This window comes from Giraffa tippelskirchi, chromosome X, assembly GCF_054371585.1.
Source record: "Giraffa tippelskirchi isolate mGirTip1 chromosome X, T2T-mGirTip1v1.2.pri, whole genome shotgun sequence".
Classification (NCBI taxonomy): domain Eukaryota; kingdom Metazoa; phylum Chordata; class Mammalia; order Artiodactyla; family Giraffidae; genus Giraffa; species Giraffa tippelskirchi.
Genome location: NC_137289.1, coordinates 137,181,300 through 137,195,371, shown reverse-complemented (window position 1 = coordinate 137,195,371; position 14,072 = coordinate 137,181,300). Strand labels below are relative to the sequence as shown.

At 41.4% G+C, this 14,072-nt stretch overlaps 1 protein-coding gene across 21 annotated transcripts in view; it reads right to left on the bottom strand.

Annotated features, from left to right (window-relative positions):
- The window catches only part of BCLAF3 (BCLAF1 and THRAP3 family member 3), a 53,292-nt gene extending 43,932 nt beyond the window's left edge, over positions 1 to 9,360 (bottom strand). For 9 of the 21 annotated variants that reach the window (XR_014075882.1, XM_081566010.1, XM_081566012.1 and 6 more), the window contains exons 1-2: positions 9,239 to 9,360; positions 4,484 to 4,636 (exon numbers count right to left, since the gene is read on the bottom strand). The gene's annotated coding sequence lies outside the window, so the exon portion shown is untranslated. Of the gene's footprint in view, positions 1 to 3,630; positions 3,751 to 4,483; positions 4,637 to 9,238 lie in introns of those variants that run through there. The other 12 variants (XR_014075884.1, XM_081566011.1, XM_081566013.1 and 9 more) reach the window with 3 other exon arrangements.
- Positions 9,361 to 14,072: the final 4,712 nt, after the last annotated feature.

Below are 14,072 nucleotides of genomic sequence, written 5' to 3'. Positions count from 1 at the left end.
CAACCCCAAGTTGCCATCTCCAGCCCTCACCTATCCTCTCTGTTGCAGCCTTCCACATCCAACAGACTGCTGGACGCTGTAAACATGTTCAAGAGCAAACTCCACACCTTCCAAAATCTGCTCCTCTCAAAGTCTGCCCCACCTCAATAAATGGCAACTCCATCCTTAAGAGTTTTCAACAAAGAGGAAACATAACTGTCCAATAAACATACAAAAAGATATCCAACACTACCTACTCAGGAAGATAAAATTAAAACAATGAGATACCATTTCATACTCATTAGATCTGAAAAACTTTTAATCTGATGACCCCTATATGTTTACAAGAAAGCAGGAAAAGACAATTTCTCAACTGAGGAAAATTTGTCCCCCAAAAAACATGAAGCAGAAGCAAACTCTAACTTTATACACCAAACAGAATATATCCCAAAGCATTTAGGAATGTATATTTAAAAAACTCACCTTGAATCAGAAATTTAAAAACTAAGAACAGAAACATAACAAAAAACAGAGTGATATGACTGAAAAAAAATTAACTGAACTAAAGGGAAAGAATGGGAGAAAAAGACTAAATTATCACAGAAGTGAAAGTCGCTCACTCATGTCCGACTCTTTGCAACTCCATGGACTATACAGTCCATGAAATTCTCCAGGCCGGAATACTGGAGTGGGTAGCCGTTCCCTTCTCCAGGGGATCTTCCCAACCCAGGCATGGAACCCAGATCTCCTGCATTGTAGGTGGATTCTTTACCAGCTAAGCCACAAGGGAAGCCCAAAAATTATCTCAGAAGGGAAGAATAAATTACCAGGTATCCCAGGGAAAATAAATGAAATGATTCAGTCACTTTGGCAAACAGTCTGGCAGTTTCTTAAAAAATTAAACATAGCAGTTACCATATGACCCAGCAAGTCTAATCCTAGGTATATACCCAAAATAAATAAAACCATGCGTCCACATAAAAATTTATATACAAATGCTCATAACAGCATTATTCACAATAGCCAAAATGCAGAAACAACACAAATGTTCATTGAGAGATGAATGAATAAACAAAATGTGGTATCCCCATACAATGGAATATTATCTGGCCATAAAAAGGAATGGAGTACTGATACACAGTCAGACAGGGATGAATCTTGAAATCATTATGGTAAGGGAAAGAAGCCACTCACAAAAGACCACATATTACAAGATTCGTTTATATGAAAGGTCCAGAATAGGCAAATCCATAGAAACAGAAAGTAGACTGGTAGTTGCCTGGGTGTGGTAGGGGGAGGGGAGGCATTGGGGGAAATGGGCACAGGGTTTCTTTTTGGTGTGATGAATATGTTTTAAAACTAGACTGTGATGATGGTTACACAACTCTGTGAATATACTAAAAAAACACTGAATTGTAGACTTTTAAATGGGTGAATTGTGTGGTATATTAATTATAACTCGGTAAAGCTGTTACAAACAAACAACAACAACAATTGACAGAGATTCCATACTAAATGTGAACTCAGCATTTACAAATGCAAAAAACTGACCAGGAAAGCCTCTGTAACAAAGATGCCACACTGCCAGCACAGAACCAGATCAACTCAGAACCCACAGAACAAGAGGGCAATCAGAGATCAGAGGAAGTCAGACCTCAGGAGAGCAGGTCAGTTTATTCTCCTAGCCACAGTGGTTGGGTGCTGTCACCACCAGTAAGGAGGAGCTGGAAGTGGATATAGAACCTCACTGTTGCCTATTATTATTCTACTCTGATTTCATGAATACAGTTGTATTTCTCTCACATACAAAAAAAAGGTTAAATAAATAGGGGAGTGGGTTTCTCAGGTGGTGCTAGCAGTCAAGAATACACCTGCCAATGCAGGAGACCTAAGAGACGCAAGTTCGATCCTGGGTTGGGAAGATCCCCTGGAGAATGGCATGGTAACCTACTCCAGTATTCTTGCCTGGAGAATTCCATGGAGAGAGGAGCGTGGAGAGCTACAGTCCATGGGGTCGCAAAGAGTCAGATATGACTGAAGCAACTTAGCACACAAATGGGGAGCAAAGGCATTTTAAAAGGTATAAGTACAAAGGTTAACCATTAGACAAAAATAAAAACCTTCCTCTTTTTAAAATAGAAGAGCAAAAACTACACATCACAGCATAAAGAAATAGCAAGTATAACAAAATACACATGATTATAAAATATTATGATAGACCAAACATATCAGTCCTAACAGTAAATGTGATGGGCTTAACTCACCTACTAAAATAAACAGGTTCAATTTGGCTCACAAAACAAGTATTTGTATAAAATACACATCTAAAACAAAGTATTCGTGAAAGGTTAAAAATAAAAGGATGGCCAAATTATACAAGGCAAACGGAAATAAAAAGAGAGCAGGGGTGGGAAACCTGGAATCAGGCAAAGCAGAATTCAAGTCCCAAAGCATTCATCATGTCAAAGAAAGACACTTTAATGTTAAAAGTCACAATCCTTGATGAAGACAGAACAAATAAAAATATACTTATTTACAACAAGTAACACTGCAACCACCTTCATGAAACAAAAACTACAATAGATGCAAGGAGATATAGAAACACTAATAATAGGAGACTTTCATATAACATGCTTAGTGGTATTAAGACAAAAATGAGATAGAAGATCTAAACAGCAAAATCAATAGGGTAAATCTTAAGTATATTTATCAAACTCTACATTTTGATACTAGACAATATTCTTCTGAAGTTTCCACATCACATTCACCAAAAATGAGCATACATTAGGTCACAAAGAACACATCAGTTAGCTGCACATAATAGAAACATTACAAACAAAAGTTTCTGATCATAACGCAATAAAACTAATTTACTAATAAAAACAAAAAACAAATTTCACCTAGAAATTTTAAAACCTCTTATTAAACAACTCCTGGATACTCTAACATAGATCTTTAAAGAAATAATGACAATAAAAGCTTTACATATCAGATTCTATGGGATGCATTTAAAGTTGTCATCAAAGAAAAATTCATTGCATTAAACATATTTATCAATAAAAATGAAAGAATAAAAGTAAATAAATTTATTTCCAAGGTAAAAAAAAAAAAGGAACTAAAAAGCAGCAAAGTAAACCAAAAGAAAGCACAAGGAAGGAAATAAAGATAAAAGTAGAGGAAGAGAAAAGTAGATCTAAGTAATAAATCAGAATTCTGTAGTTTTGGGAAAAATTAAAATGGATAAACCACTAAATAATATAACTTGACTAGGAGAAAAGAGAGAAAGTACAAATACACAAAATAAAAAAGAGCAAAGGGGAAATAACCATTGAAATAGAAGAAAATTTTTAAATCATGAGATTATTTTATAGCCCTCTATCCAATAAATTTGAAAGCCCTGATGAAATGGATAATTTTCTAGAAAAACCGATTATTACTAAAATTGACCACATTAAAAAGCTTGAACAGACCAGTTTCCATAGAAGAAACAGAGAAAGCTATTAAGAAAACATCACATGAAAAAGCAGCAGGCCCAGATTGTTTCACAGGGGAATTCTACCAAACCTTCAAACATCAGATTGCCTCAATGCTCTATAAATTATTCCAAAGCTGGTATACTGGGATAAGGATCAAGCCTACAGGAACATTAACCTTTCGAGGAGATGAACCAGCCAAGACTGAGAACGAACATCCTCCGAGGAAGGCGGGAACCCTGGAGCATAGAAGGATGTTTCAATAAAGGAGACTTTCATAGCAAAAACTATATAGAGACTCAATAAAAGGAATGAACAGTGTGAATACATGGCTTGAGGAAGGTAAGGAGACTGAGAAAGCCAGTTACTAACAACATTTTCTAACAGTCTGTCTGGCAGGGGAGGAGAGAAGCTGGGTTGCAGTTGAGGGATAGGGGTCTAGGCAGGAGGTTTTGAAATGGGAGCAACTTGAGCAGGTTTATTATTGATAAGGAAAAATTATGTGCATGGCACTGAGGACATAATGTAGAATGACAGTCATAGTAGAAATCTGTCTAGCTCCAATTAGTTCAGTGTTTCCTTTGATTCCTTACTATGAACTCAAAATAATGTAGCCAATTTCTCTCAATATTCCACATTTATATATTACCTTCTTCAAATGTCCAGACTGAATTTTTATCAGCAGTCACATTTTATGTTAATTTGGCAAACATTACTCACTGCTAGCAACTGCCAGGGGCAAATCATACAAAGTCAGAAGAGACCCAGTTTCTTTACTGCAGAAGCTCAGTCTTCACTGGATAAGAAGGATCACAAAAGTACCCGTACTTCTTAGTTCACTAAGTTGTTTTGCAAACACTATCTCATTTAATCCTCATAAGCCTTTGAGGAAGCCAGCATTACCTCCATTTCACAGATGAAGAAACCAAGCCTCAGAAAAGTTAACCAACCAGCCCCAAAAGAAAGATGAAAAATCAGAATCCAGGGTCTCAGACTCCAACATTAACACTTCCCTGCTTTGCAACTCCTACCTTCAGAAAGTTGACTCTGAAGTGACTGCCTGGTCAGCAGAATTGGACTTTAGCACACTTGAGAATAGTTGACATCCTGCATCACATCTAAAATTGCCGTCTAAATTTGGAAAGCAGCTTTTATGTCCTCTAGCTGCCTGGATATTCTGTAGCCTGTAGGGCACAAAGACTATGTTTTATTCATCATGATCTCAAGGACTGTGTTTTATTTAGCTTTTTATCTGTCCCCTTCAGCTTTACATATAGTGCTTTTAATTATTTTCTCCTTCAACATTAGCGGATTCATTCATTCACTTAATTTCATAACTCTTTTATATCAATCATTTTCAATATAATCTAGGGCATCAGTGTAAAACTCCAAATTTAAAAGGTGAAAGAGTGGGGGCAAAGGGTATCACAGAACAGCTTTCTGAATTCAGAAATTAACATTAGAAAATCAATATACTCATGTGCTCTGACATTTTTACAATACGGTAAAAATTAGCAATGAGACAAAGTATGTTTAAATGTACTTTCATTTGACCCTTAAAATCACCCTGCAAGAAATGCAAGGTAAAGGCACTATAACCTCCAATTCAGAGTTGAGCAAACTGTCCATGTTCAAGATAATCAGATATACTGGAATTCGAGGAAGTCCCGACTTCAAATCTGTTCACTTTATAATGCCTTTGCCTCACCGAGATAACCCTTCTTTAGGAAACTAGTGAAGGTAGAACAGAATATGAGAAATAGAACTGCCATCAACCAATAAGCAGTGTGGGGGGCGGGCGGGAAGAATGTCATCAAAAAATAAGCGGCATGGGGGATGTGGGCGGGGTGGGGTGGGAAGAAGAGGCCATCTAGAGGAGGAAACCTGTACTTGATTGCAGAAGAACATAAATGGCCCTGAAGGATTGCTATAGAAATCCTTTAACTGTTGCTTTTTGTTAGGGTGGGGAAAAGGACACTCACAGATTGTTGGTGGGAGTGCAAAACAGCACATCCTTTCCAGAGGGAAATTCACATTAAAAAAAAAAAACACCAACAATTCTATCACTTAGGAATGTACACTAAAACACTAATCGTGGATGTGCAGATTTTACATTTCTCCAACGAAGTGTTTCAGTTCAGTTCAGTCGCTCAGTCGCGTCCGACTCTTTGCGACCCCATGAATTGCAGCACGCCAGGCCTCCCTGTCCATCACCAACTCCTGGAGTTTACCCAAACCCATGTCCATCGAGTCAGTGATGCCATCCAACCATCTCATCCTCTGTCGCCCCCTTCTCCTCCTGCCCTCAATCCTTCCCAGCATTAGGGTCTTTTCCAATGAGTCAACTCTTCGCATGAGGTGGCCAAATATTGGAGTTTCAGCTTCAACATGAGTCCTTCCAATGAACACCCAAGACTGATCTCCTTTAAGATGGACTGGTTGGATCTCCTTGCAGTCCAAGGGACTCTCAAGAGTCTTCTCCAACACCACAGTTCAAAAGCATCAATTCTTCTATGCTCAGCTTTCTTTATAGTCCAACTCTCACATCCATACATGACCACTGGAAAAACCATAGCCTTGACTAGACAGACCTTTGCTGGCAAAGTAGTGTCTCTGCTTTTATTTTATTTTTTTCAAAAATTTTATTTATTTATTTTTTTATAAATTTATTTATTTTAGTTGGGGGCTAATTACTTTACAATATTGTAATAGTTTTTGCCATACATTGACATGAATCAGCCATGGGTTTACATGTGTTCCCCTTCCTGAACCCCCCACCCACCTCCCTCCCCATCCTATCCCTCTGGGTCATCCCATTGCCCCGGCCCTGAGCCCTTGTCTCATGCATCGAACATGGAATGGTGTTCTGTTTCACATATGATAATATACATGTTCCAATGCTATTCTCCCAGAACGTCCCACCCTCACCTTCTCCCTCAGAGTCCATAAAATTGTTCTATGCATCTGTGTCTCTTATTCTGTCTCGCATATAGGGTTATCGTTACCATCTTTCAAATTCCATATATATGCATTAGTATACTGTATTGGTGTTTTTCTTTCTGGCTTACTTCACTCTGTATAATGGGCTCCAGTTTCATCCATCTCAGTAGAACCAATTCAAATGTATTATTTTTAATGGCTGAGTAATATTCCATTGTGTATATGTACCACCGCTTCCTTATCCATTCGTCTGCTGACGGACATCTAGGTTGCTTCCATGTCCTGGCTATTGTAAACAGTGCTGCGATGAACATTGGGGTACACGCGTCTCTTTCAATTCTGGTTTCCTCGGTGTATATGCCCAGCAGTGGGATTGCTGGGTCATATGGCAGTTCTATTCCCAGTTTTTTAAGGAATCTCCACACTGTTCTCCATAGTGGCTGTACTAGTTTGCATTCCCACCAACAGTGTAAGAGGGTTCCCTTTTCTCCACACCCTCTCCAGCATTTATTGCTTGGAGACTTTTGGATAGCAGCCATTCTGACTGGTGTGAAATGGTACCTCATTGTGGTTTTGATTTGCATTTCTCTAATAATGAGTGATGTTGAGCATCTTTTCATGTGTTTGTTAGCCATCTGTATGTCTTCTTTGGAGAAATGTCTGTTTAGTTCTTTGGCCCATTTTTTGATTGGGTCGTTTATTTTTCTGGAATTCAGCTGCAGAAGTTGCTTGTATATTTTTGAGATTAATTGTTTGTCTGTTGCTTCGTTTGCTATTATTTTCTCCCATTCTGAAGGCTGTCTTTTCACCTTGCTTATAGTGTCTCTGCTTTTAAATATGCTATCTAGGTTGGTCATAACCTTCCTTCCAAGGAGTAAGTGTCTTTTAATTTCATGGCTGCAATCACCACCTGCAGTGATTTTGGAGCCCCAAAAAATAAAGTCTGACACTGTTTCCACTGTTTCCCCATCTATTTGCCTTGAAGTGATGGGACCAGATGCCATGATCTTAGTTTTCTTTATGTTGAGGTTTAAGCCAACTTTTTCACTCTCCTCTTTCACTTTCATCAAGAGGCTCTTTAGTTCTTCTTTGCTTTCTGCCATAAGGGTGGTGTCATCCGCATATCTGAGGTTGATATTTCTCCCAGCAATCTTGATTCCAGCTTGTGTTTCTTCCAGCCCAGCGTTTCTCATGATGTACTCTGCATATAAGTTAAATAAGCAGGGTGACATATACAGCCTTGACGTACTCCTTTTCCTATTTGGAACCAGTCTGTTGTTGCATGTCCAGTTCTAACTGTTGCTTCCTGACCTGCATACAGGTTTCTCAAGAGACAGGCCAGATGATCTGGTATTCCCATCTCTTTCAGAATTTTCCACAGTTTATTGTGATCCACACAGGCAAAGGCTTTGGCATAGTCAATAAAGCAGAAATAGATGTTTTTCTGGAACTCTCTTGCTTTTTTGATGATCCAGCGGATGTTGGCAATTTGATCTCTGGTTCCTCTGCCTTTTCTAAAACCAGCTTGAACATCTGGAAGTTCACGGTTCACGTATTGCTGAAGCCTGGCTAGTGTTTAAGTAGTGACAAACTGGGAATAACCAACTAAGTAAATTACTGCAGCCAAATAATGGCATGCTATGTAGTTAGGAAACAAATAAAAAAACTGGTTACCAAAGAGAATCTACTTCATAATTCATACATTCATCTCTGCAAAAAAAAAAGACAGAAGGTGTATCCCCAGCGTCAACATTCACAACTGTTATTTGAATGGTGAAAGAAGAGTTATCTTCCTCACCGTGGTTCTGTATAGTTTAGAAATTGTATACATAAATATATTATTAAATATTTCGCTATATGAATATTTCTAATCAGATGTTTTAAAGGCTTCTGGGGAGGGTGTGAAAGAGCAGGGCTTTCAAAAGAACATTTTAGTAGCCATTTTAAAAAATACCACATGAAAAAATAAAGCATTCTACACCGTTATCATTAAAACACCATCGAAAAATAAAGCACTCATCATGAATCTACATCAAAATCTTTTATTTTCAAATTCCAGTCTTTCAGTCGTACCAGCTCAAATTCAGAAAAACGTTAAGAAGGTTGCCTGGCCAGAAGTCTGAAAGACCTTCTTGATTTCTACCTGTAGTTTTCAGTTTGTTTCAGAAAAGAAAAGCAATCACCTGAGAGGCAGCTCGAAAAGCACCTCGGCAGGAAAATATTTGGGAGGATAAGTTTCTCTCAGATTTCTTTCCCTCTCGACCTATGGACAGGGCAAACCTGACAGTAGCCGGCCCAGTTTCCTAAATACACCTCAGAGAACCACAGAAGATGAAAATTTCAATATACGTTTCTAAAAAGACAAGTTTTACTTTCCAATGCAGGATAAAGAGCAGCCTTCACTACTCATTCTGGAGGTTACCAGAGCAAGACGCCGCTTCCCGGCAGGAGAGCCTCGGGAGGACAAAGCGGGGGCTCCTCGGCTCGGGTCCCTCAGGCGACGCGTCGGCAGCCACCTCTGGGAAAAGGGCTCCGTCCCTGGGCACCGCCCCCTCCCTCCGCCCGTCCCCAAGACAGACGCTCCTAACTGCCGGGGGTCGAAGCCTGCCCGACGACGGGCGAGGGTCAGGGCCCCAGCAGCAGGTGCCCGGGTCGCCGCGTCTAAAATAAGGCACCGATCTAGTGTCCAGAGATAAGGGAGCAGTCCCCCGGGATCCCAAGCTGGGCCGCCGCGTCCTCCCAACCGCCCCACCCGCTACCCCAAGAACCGTTCCTCCCAGGCGATGGACACACCCTCCCCGAGGGCCGGGGCCTCCTCGACCCGCCCGCCCCCCAGGGCCGCTTACCGGACCGAGAAGTTTCCGCTACCGCCGTCGCCTCGACCGCCGCCGCCGCAGCCTCTGCCGGCCCCTCGGGCCTCGCCCCTCACAATGACGCCGCCTCCCACAGCAACGGCAACTGCTACCTCAGCCGGGCCGCGGGACCCGGAACCACTTCCTTCCGGAACCGCCTCGCCCCGCCCCCACCCTGGCCACGCCCACTGTCCGTAAATCTCGGGCTGAGCCCGCTCTCCAACCGACCTCTGTTCTCAACTGTTACCCAGCGACGGGTGCCCCGCCCGTGTGGCTCCAGCCTGAGCTCCTGCGCCCTCTGCCGGCCGTTACCACCTCTGCAGCTCTGTCCAGGGCGCATAGACTCCACCTGCCGCTCTCCCTCCAGGAAGGAAGGAACACATTGGGCGCAATGGTTCACGGATCCTGGAGGTCAAAGGTCAGGGGTAGGAGCTCACCCCTCAGTCACAAGCAGGAGCTTGGTCCTGTGGATTTCACCCCACCCGAACCTGCAATGGCCGTGGCCTCTTTCCTGCCTATTCAATCTCTAACCATTCCCCGTGGCCTCAAATTAAGCTTCTACCCAAAAAACAAAACCTCCCCTCTAGACCTTCCAAACAGGTTAATGATACCATTATCTCTCCACCATGCAATTAAAAATATTGACTCATTTTTGCCTGCTCTCTTGATTTCCCTCCTCCCACACTCCATCCAGCACCCCAAAGGTAGTATGTCCTCACTCTTGAAGCTTTCTTACTTGACACTTTGATGTTCTTTTTACCGCTTGCAAGATTTCTCTTTCAAGGTCCACTCCATCAGGTGGACCTTTTATATTCTCTTGCCACCATCATCTACTTCCTGCATAAGTTTCCCTCTCCACCTGAATTACTGCCATCAACCTGATGAATCCAACACCCAAGACTAAGGAATGCTTCCTTAACTTCCTCAGTCCAGATGACTTGACCTCTGTTCTACTTAATCCACCCGTTCCCAGGTACCCATTCTATAAAATCAGATATCCATCACTTCATACTGTGTTGTAGCTAAAACCTTAAGTTTACAAACCCCATTTATTTGGACTCAATCCTCATTCTTGCAGTCTTGTGTCTTCCTTAGTCCCAATATACTTGTTCTTCAAAATTCACAGAGCCCTCACATCCTCTGACAGGCCCATGGCCTTTGACTTCAACCACTCTTGTAAGCAGAACACTTGAATCACCCTTTGATCCATTCTAACGTTAAATCAACTGGAATTCCATCACCTCCACTAGCTTTGTTCGTAGTGATGCTTTCTAAGGCCCACTTGACTTCACATTCCAGGATGTCTGGCTCTAGGTGAGTGATCACACCATCGTGATTATCTGTGTCGTGAAGATCTTTTTTGTACAGTTCTTCTGTGTATTCTTGCCACCTCTTCTTAATATCTTCTGCTTCTGTTAGGTCCTTAGAAAGCATCACTACGAACAAAGCTAGTGGAAGTGATGGAATTCCAGTTGAGCTATTTCAAATCCTCAAAGGTGATGCTGTGAAAGTGCTGCACTCGATATGCCAGCAAATTTGGAAAACTCAGCAGTGGCCACAGGACTGGAAGAGGTCAGTCTTCGTTCCAATCCCAAAGAAAGGCAATGCCAAAGAATGCTCAAACTACCGCACAATTGCACTCATCTCACATGCTAGTAAAGTAATGCTCAAAATTCTCCAAGCCAGGCTTCAGCAATACATGAACCGTGAACTTCCAGATGTTCAAGCTGGTTTTAGAAAAGGCAGAGGAACCAGAGATCAAATTGCCAATATCCGCTGGATCATCGAAAAAGCAAGAGAGTTCCAGAAAAACATCTATTTCTGCTTTATTGACTATGCCAAAGCCTTTGACTGTGTGGATCACAATAAACTGTGGACAATTCTGAAAGAGATGGGAATACCAGACCACCTGACCTGTCTCTTGAGAAACCTGTATGCAGGTCAGGAAGCAACAGTTAGAACTGGACATGCAACAACAGACTGGTTCCAAATAGGAAAAGGAGTACGTCAAGGCTGTATATTGCCACCCTGCTTATTTAACTTATATGCAGAGTACATCATGAGAAACGCTGGGCTGGAAGAAACACAAGCTGGAATCAAGATTGCCGGGAGAAATATCAATAACCTCAGATATGCGGATGACACCACCTTTATGGCAGAAAGTGAAGAACTAAAGAGCCTCTTGATGAAGGTGAAGGAGGAGAGTGAAAAAGTTGGCTTAAAGCTCAACGTTCAGAAAACTAAGATCATGGCATCTGGTCCCATCACTCCATGGGAAATAGATGGGGAAACAGTGGAAACAGTGTCAGACTTTACTTTTTTGGGCTCCAGAATCACTGCTGATGGTGACTGCAGCCATGAAATTAAAAGACGCTTACTCCTTGGAAGGAAGGTTATGACCAACCTAGATAGCATGTTTAAAAGCAGAGACATTACTTTGCCAACAAAAGTCCGTCTAGTCAAGACTATGGTTTTTCCAGTGGTCATGTATGGATGTGAGAGTTGGACGGTGAAGAAAGCTGAGCGCCGCAGAATTGATGCTTTTGAACTGTGGTGTTGGAGAAGACTCTTGAGAGTTTCTTGGACTGCAAGGAGATCCAATCAATCCATCCTAAAAGAGATCAATCCTGGGTGTTCATTGGAAGGTCTGATGTTGAAGCTGAAGCTCCAATACTTTGGCCACCTCATGCGAAGGGTTGACTCATTGGAAAAGACCCTAATGCTGGGTAGGATTGGGGGCGGGAGGAGAAGGGGACGACAGAGGATGAGATGGTTGGATGGCATCACCGACTCGATGAACATGGGTTTGGGTAGACTCCAGGAGTTGGTGATGGACAGAGAGGCCTGGAGTGCTGCAATTCATGGGGTCGCAGAGAGTCGGACACGACTGAGCGACTGAACTGAACTGAACTGAACTGAACGTTAAATCACTACCTTGAAACACTCCAGTTATCTGCATTTTCCATTCCTACACCTAGGTTTCCAACCACTGCTTGGGAGGAAAAAGCCACACAACTATAATATTAATCTGGAGACCCCCTGCAGTGGAGAGCCTTGGTGCCTCTCAGGAATCCTTTTATGTGACCTCTCTCATTTCCATAATAGCTGTTCCCAACCATTACCATTCTCTTTAAGCCCCATACCAATGATCATTTTCCTCTCTTCATATATGAGTTTTGCTTCCTGTTTTGCAGAGAGAATTTCCTGGCAGAGTGCAAGGCGTTGCATTATCTGGTTCATACTTCCCTCTCTAGTTGCTTTCCTCTTTTGGTCAATGCTTGGAAACATAGGTGTAGGAATGGAAAATGCAGATAACTGGAGTGTTTCAAGATGATGGTTTGATGTTAGAATGTTTGTGTGACACTTGTTATTACTTTATAAATATATGTGTTCCCTACCTCACTGTAAACCTGATTTGGCAGAGACCAAATCTGTTGCTTACTATTACCAGCATTTAGCAGAATGTCTGGCACACAGTAGTGAGTCATTTTCATAAGTATGCTCTTTCTCTTCCACGATTAGGTTTTGTGTGCTTCACAAATACATATGTGTGTATATATAATGAAGTATACAAAACTAATATATATATATATTTGTTTTGATTCATCTTTGAACAAAGTGATTTTTGTTCAGACTTATTACTGATTAATAATAAGCACAAGTAGATGGCCCTTGCCCTTAATGCTGCTTGTGTGGACAGAGAGGTTACGTAGTTTGCATAAGGTCTCAGAGCTCTTGGGGTGTATATGACTAGAACACATATATAGAACCAGCCTAAGAAAAGTGAAATGTTATTTGCCTTTCCATTTATTTTGTTTTTCTTTGGTTTCCAGGTAAAGCCAAATCTACTGTAGAATGCCAAGTATGCTTAATATAAGAGTTCTATATTAGTGAGAATAAGTTATGCTATGATAACAATCCCCAGATCTCAGTGGCCTATAGCAACAAATGCTTATTTTTCACTTATATTTCAAGTCCACCACGGGTCAGCTTTGGTTCTGTCTGAGACCTGGTGGGTTACAGTTCATGGGGTCACAAAGAGTCGGACACGACTAAAACGACTTAGCACACACACACATTACTGGTGTCAAATCCAAAGAAAAGGACCATGAGTGGGACCATGCATTGGATCTTAAGGCTTTAAACCTGAATCAGAAATTCTAGGGGTGGGACCCAGCACAGTTTCAACAAGCCCTCCATGGGATTCTAAACCATGCTCAAGCTCAAGAACTACTTCTCTGTTGCTTGTATTTTCTGTAAACCAGCAGATGAACACAGAGGCTTGATCAAATCCACACTAGTTTTTAAACTGATTCTTAAACCAGAAAAAAATAGTCAAATTAAAAAGAGAGAGAGAATCAAGGCTCCTGACATAGACTTAGACCAACTGTTGACTGTCATTGTCATTTTTTGGAGGAACACTGCTTTGGGCAAACCTGTCAGCTGCCCTGATGTGCATCTCCAGACATCCTTCTGGATAGCTTTCTTTTTTAAATGCTAATGTGAGAATAAGGTAATTAGAAAGAAGTAGGACAAATCACTCTCTCATCTCTTGACAATGCTGTTGGCCCAGATTTTTCTCACAGTTTTAGTTTACTCTGGTCCTTATAACCCAGGACTGACAGAATCAGGTAAGTTTTCTCTTTCCTTAACCATCTGACTTTGGTTATGTTCCTTAACACTGTTAGTGAAATTGAATGTAGAATGCTTAGCTGGCCCTGATCCCTCCTCTTTTTCTTCCATTCCATGATATAGGCACTTTTTTGGTGGACGCTGTCCTTTACCTTTACTTTTTAAAGGGCATCATCAACAGTAGAGCACAGACAGA